Source organism: Mizuhopecten yessoensis, unplaced genomic scaffold (genome assembly GCF_002113885.1).
Source record: "Mizuhopecten yessoensis strain PY_sf001 unplaced genomic scaffold, ASM211388v2 scaffold7953, whole genome shotgun sequence".
Taxonomy (NCBI): Eukaryota; Metazoa; Mollusca; class Bivalvia; order Pectinida; family Pectinidae; genus Mizuhopecten; species Mizuhopecten yessoensis.
This window is the reverse complement of record NW_018407305.1, coordinates 28,456-35,310: the sequence shown is the minus strand read 5'-3', so window position 1 is coordinate 35,310 and position 6,855 is coordinate 28,456. Positions and strand designations below refer to the sequence as shown.

At 32.4% G+C, this 6,855-nt stretch overlaps 1 long non-coding RNA gene across 1 annotated transcript; it reads right to left on the bottom strand.

The window, feature by feature from the left end:
* Nucleotides 1-1,723: 1,723 nt before the first annotated feature.
* Nucleotides 1,724-4,579, bottom strand: LOC110454624. The gene is made up of 3 exons (XR_002463391.1): nt 4,305-4,579; nt 3,327-3,486; nt 1,724-2,934 (listed from the first exon to the last, which is right to left on the bottom strand). It is a non-coding gene; the product is annotated as an uncharacterized LOC110454624 (long non-coding RNA).
* Nucleotides 4,580-6,855: the final 2,276 nt, after the last annotated feature.

Below are 6,855 nucleotides of genomic sequence, written 5' to 3'. Positions count from 1 at the left end.
CACATTTCCCAGTAACTTAACGAGTATTGAAATGGTAGTGTGTAGCTGTAGGTGATCACATTTCCCAGTAACTTAACCAGTATTAAAATGGTAGTGTGTAGCTGTAGGCGATCACATGATAAAATAGAAGTTATATTTACTTTCAAGGTTCATGAGAGGATAATCCAACATGATAGAAAAGAAGTTATATTTACTTTCAAGATTCATTAGAGGAGAATCCAACCTGATAAAATAGAAGTTATATTTACTTTCAAGCTTCATTAGAGAATAATCCAACCTGATAGAATAAAAGTTATATTTACTTTCAATGAACCCTCTTTCTATATTAAGTAAACATATGTGAACGGTCACATAGCATCATACGATAGCGAAAATCACATAATATATAAATACACATCTATTTTTGTTGTGGACGCAATATTGTCTCTTTCTAACCGTTGAAATAAAGAATATGTATTTAGTTTGCAATCGATATCAATATGTATGATAATTTTGTATATTTATATTCTTTGGGTTTTTTTTATATTTCTTTTAGAACATTTCCATATTAGCTTATCTGGTCCGAAGGGCAAAGTGAGTTGATGCAATGGCGCTAAAACAATTTTGATTTCTGAATTTCCTGAGAGGACAATCAAACCTCATAAAAAAGCTTTCCTGGTCCGTAACAGGTTTTATATATGTTCATCAAAATGGTAAAATTGCTTAATTTATTATATTTTTAGCTTAGTGTCTTAGTTTATGCCATTGTACTTTTCTTTAATCGACTTCTTTCAGTAATAAGAAAGCCTATGAACATGATATATGCTTGTTACTTGACATGGTGCATTCAAATTATCAAAAGACTTCGTCGAATGAACCATGAAGTACAGAGTAGTGATATGTAACTAGTAGCTTACTTCGGTTCCAGAACTTGGCTTACTAATTCTCTTATTTCTCAAATGTATATAACACAAGGGTTGTTGGCAAATATTTACATTTCGGGTGTAACTCAGACTCAATAACGCCTGTCTTTTTCGTTTATTTCAACATCTTATACACCAGGTGGGGAACGTATAAAAATATTGTTATATTCTAAATGACGGCATTGTTAAAGTGTAAAGGTGTTGGTTAGGTTTTGAGTTTATGTTATTATGTCGTGAACTTTGCATCTTTGAAGTTTATAACACTGTCTGTCTATCTGTCTATCTGCCTGTCTGTCTGTCATATAATTCAGGTAATTTTATGAAGGATCTAAAGTATGTAGAACATGCATAAACCCGGTTAGTTTTCCGTAGACGTTTTTTGAGATTTGTTTTATCCTTTAACTACAACATAGACACATGCATTCACATTAACTTAAAAGTGTATTTCTACCGAAAATATCCGATTAAGCATTGCGAAATCAACGACATGCACTAAATTAAACAATGTCTGATTTTGTAAATATTTGGCATTAATAAAATTGTTTCGTCTCTTAATTTACAAAACATAACTTAGCAACTGCCTGTTATTGCCGTTTATACAATTTAAGATGTTCCTTAAACAAAACATTATGTAAACAAATTATGAACTTTCAGACGGAAACTAGAAATGAAATTTTATAAAAAACTTAAGCACAATCCTAACAATCAGTCAGTGTATTTGTTAACGACCAACATTTAATTAGAACAAGAAACAAGAACAAAACAATTATTTTGTGTTCATGTTGTTTTATTTGATATTTATGATTCCACAATTCTGGATGCATTTTACAATTTTTCAACTTAATGTATAATTACAAAACTATATCACAATACAATAAATTGTTCATGTTTAAGTTACCTTGATAAATAACCTAAACTTATCGACTATCTATTTCGGAAATCGTAATCAAAGATTTTCTGTTTTTCTAAACCAAACAGTTTTTCTGAAATATTCATACTACAATTGTCACAGTTTACGAACATGCGTTCCAGAAAGTGAATTTCTGAAATTTTCGCTAAATAATTCCTGAAAAATTGCAATTTTGCAGTTAAGGATGATTTATTTAATTTCAAATAATTAATGTTCTGAAAAATTTGCAAACAACTTTAATTTAAAAAAAACACCACGACATATCATTCCAAGGAAAGTAAATAGTGAGTTAACGACGGACAAAGATACAATTCACAGTGACAATAAGTGTAATCACAACACAACGTCAGGACATATATACAATAATATAGATATTTGAACTAAGAAAAAATGTTTTACTACTACTGAGTTAAGAAAATGACAAATGACAAAAAGATGAAATATTTACTTTATATCTTATTTACACTCACAACCATGTTTTTACAAAGTTCAACCTGGTTTCATCATCTTAGATTGTCCCTGGAATCTAGATCTGCAAATAGGTCAAGTGTTTGCAAGAGATTGGACGCTTTCTGTTCGACCCTTAGGCCCCTACATCTATCACAACTTGGAATCGTCGAGGATTCTCTTGAAACATCACAACGCGTGGATTTAAATCTCTCTTTGAGGAGTTCTTTGGTTTTACCCAGCGATCCGGATTTAAATCTCTCCTTGAGGAGTTATTTGGTTTTACCCAGCGATCCGGATTTAAATCTCTGAGGAGTTATTTGGTTTTACCCAGCGATCCGGATTTAAATCTCTCTTTGAGGAGTTCTTTGGTTTTACCCAGCGGTCTGGATTTAAATCTCTCTTTGAGGAGTTCTTTTGTTTTACCCAGCGATCCGGATTTAAATCTCTCTTTGAAGAGTTCTTTGGTTTTACCCAGTGGTCCGGATTTAAATCTTTCTTTGGGGAGTTCAATGGATTAACCAAATTCTACGAAACTAAATTTCTCTTTCAGGAGTTCTTAGGAATATCCGAGCGCTCTGAGTTTTAATCTTAAATTTCCTTTCGTTGGTCTTATACTTGATTCTGTTTTTTCAGATTTCGGGATTTCTTCAAATAGTCCAAGGTTTCTTGTTCCTGCAAAAACAAAGAAATTTATGTCAGCACATGTCGTATGAAATACTTAATGCGTATCATTACATGTGCAATTATTTCCTATTGACAAGAAACAAATAAAAATGCTAGTTTGAAATCTAGTTAGTCAGTACGATCCTATACATGTAGGACGTTACCATTGCTTCATTGCCAGTGAAACACAAGCTTTTGTGATAAACTTTAGATATATTGTCATAATGAAGTTATCCAGAACCTCGTAAAATGTTCGTTGTACTACTCTCTTACAGTAAGCAAGGTTACATGTATTTTTATATCATGGCCTTGTCATTCCCTTCATAAATAAACGTTATAAATGAATAGTTATTACCACAAACTAATAGCAAAATGAAACAGAAAACCTTGCATTTCTTTACCTAGAATACTTTTTGTTTCTGCCATTGTATTGAACGTATCAAATGTCTTTGGTTCCTCTAACATTGAGTGGTAACCCAGCTGTCTTGTTGTAATGATTGCCACGCACTGAACATACCATCCCAGGGGGGCGTGACCTCCATGGCATTATTGATAGGTGCCCTATTAGGAAATAACATATTAAACATTATTATTTACGCATGCATAAAATCAATATATTATCATCTTCAAAACATTTAATTAATAATACATTGAGATATATAAGTAAGTACATACATGAATTACTTAGCATAGAAACAACATGATCAGCATAACCTGATATAATGAATTTGTATGTTTAGTCAGTTTCTGGCCAGTTTTTCTTCAGGATCACGTGATCACAGAGCGTCGTTCATTTGATGAAACCTTTCGGTAATCTAAAAGTGCACTTCGACTGAACCTTGTATTTTTTGTACTCTTCACATACAGAATTAATTTTGATTTATCATAAGTTTTTATAAATGTTACATAAAGTATTCAGGCTAACCAGCCTTAAAAGCTGACCATGCTCTACATAACTCAGCACTGAGGTCTATATATACAACGGCTGCTAGTTCGTATACTATTCCATTATTTTGTATATCTGAATCTAAGTATAATTATTTACCAAATAAGCTGAGTTGTATTAAGATCCTTGGCTTTATCTAGATAAGATTAACTATAAAAATTGAATCATTTGGAGGCATTTCGTTAATAAGAAATAGTTTCAAACTTCCAAATACCTATTGCGTAAATATTTCACATCATTTGCATTAAGTTAACTAAACTTAATCAAACAAAGCTTATTCTGTCGACGCACAGCTACAAAACATACCACAGCGTTAACACACAAGCACAAAATTAAAACTTCATATAAATAGACAACAAAATGAACTGAGGACGACACGGAAATAATTAAGATATGGTTAACATCCCAAGGAATATGTCAAATAAATACTTACATAGTTTGTACATATCTGGCCAAGCTGTTCGACGTAGATGCTGACATTCTCATACCAAGTTTGTTGATTACTCGTAGGGTATTCATTATGCAAATCCACTAGTTTACCAAAACATTCACCAGCCTATCGAAATTATCGTAAGTGTGTATAACCTACTACTGTGCGACCGATAGTTATACACACATATGCCGGTTTTTCCCGTCTTTAAATATATCTGACTGGGGATTTACATGGCATGTGTGGCCCCCTCACTGTGGAACAGATAGAAAACCACCTCTGTTTCTTTACACCGCAGCATAGTGAAGTCTTTATCTATAAATAGGTCAACTCAATTCTATTTATAAAATGTGGTTTTTAAATGCGACATATGTGTTTTTTCCGGTACGAAATTACATTCACTTTGAAAGTTGAGTAATCTGCGAATGAGTTCTGTTCTAAATTTAGATAACACAGAGCTGGGACGGGTCCATTGTGAGAGTTTAATCTGCGTAGTGGCCTATCGGAGACAAAACAAATGAAATAAACTGAAAGAAAAAGACACCTTTACTTCATTGATGACACCCAAAACTGGTTATTTTATTCAAGTCAAAATAACGTATTGATTTCAAATTTTTGATTAGTGTAGTTTTCATCTATTCACAATTTTTAACAGTTATAATGTTTCTGTTTCATTGGTATCATATAGTATGTCAAACTAACGATAAATATGAAATTATATCATGATATTTTAGTCTTGATGTGAGTAACATGTAAGAGAGATCAGATAAACAATATTAGACAGAAGAAAATTATTTGAAACTATGAAACGTATTACTGGGAAATATATATGAATGGTAACAGATCCCGACCCAAGTTTGAATTATGATTACAGATAAATAATAGGTTATATAGAACTACCGTAATAAAACAACATCTATTAATGGTCATTTTGTGTATTACACAAGTATTAATACAACCTACAGTTAAACCCATTGTCAACGGGCTATTCCCTGGCTACCTCTGCCTGTCCTAACTCCCCCTACTTGTCCTAGCTACTTCCTTCTGAGATAGCCATTGTTTTTGTTTTTGTCTTGAATACAATTTCTAACTTAGATCATCCTCCTAAGTTGTGCATAGTGTTGTCTACGGAGTATATGACTGATACTTAAGAGAATATTATTTGTACATTGCCTCGATTCCATGTGACCAGGAAGCTCAGTGGTCCAGTGTTCAGCGCTTCTCCTATTATTCCAGTCCGGCGAATTACGCTTTACACCATGGTACAAGAACGAGTGTGATGGCATACTCAACGAAAACATACAAATACGAAAACAAAGAACGAAAAGAAACAAAAAGGAATCTTGAAGCGTAAACAAATCTGTGATCCTAACTTAAATTCGATAAAACTAGCGCATAATATGAACAAAATATATCAACACTGAGACCCTTGCAGAATGTACCAGGGGAATAAGACCAGATGTTTCGGACCGTTAGACATCCTCTCTTTCGTCGACGGCATCCACCATTTTGCCAATTATATTTATAATATAACTAGTGTTGTTGATTTTGTAAAACAGCTTATCCAAAACACAGAGCTATACTAGAACGAGGCGTGATGATTGATATCACATCGACTTGCAAACTTTCATGTCAAATAGTTTTACTTAAAAGCTAGTGTTTCTATAATTTACTTATTTATTTTTTTCATTTTTTATTCATATTATTTAATCTACTTGTCTTTCTTTATTTTATAAACTGGACATGTTGTCAAGCTATGTAGTTATGACACATACTTTTAAATGTCTCTCTCATTTTGTCAGTAAGGAAGTAATTCGTTTCCGTCGTAAGGCGTGCTAACGTTTAAAATCAATCGACATTAAGAGGAGATATATTTAGCCCCGAACTTTAACCTATTATATAGGGTTTCATCACAACACAGTCCGAGTAAAACGGTTAGGTTTTGTTAACTTAACCAGCCATTCACACGCATTTTTCTAGTATAATTTCTGTGAAATATCTTTAAACAAATCATTCTTTGTATTTCTTCCCTTAAAACATTATTTTAAGCACTCTGAATATGATGTTTAAGACTGAATGATTTTTCCACAAATTATTTAGGATAAAACATTGTTGTTTACTAGTCGTTAAGCTAACAAGGCAATACTTTAAACATAAGCGGGATCATCAACGCTATTGACAATGAGCTATTACATTAATAAGTTACATAAACATGTATCTTTTGATTGTTAGACGGATTTGGTGTATATTTAACATTTAACAGAAAAATAACAGGACTGGAAGCAAACCAGGCCAATATTTGTCATCCTCGGATTTAACAACAAAGAATAAGGAAATTGTTTAGTTAATATTTATTACATTTTTGTTTACTAAAAATACAAAATCACAATCAAATAAGAAAAAATATCACAACCCTAACATCAACTTAATCCATGTTGACATCAATATGTCAACATTCATCATATTATCATCACTGCAATCAAAAGCGAACTATTTAAGTATGGTTAGCTGCACAGCAAATTTAGAAAGTTATGGAGTAACCAGTAAAGCAATG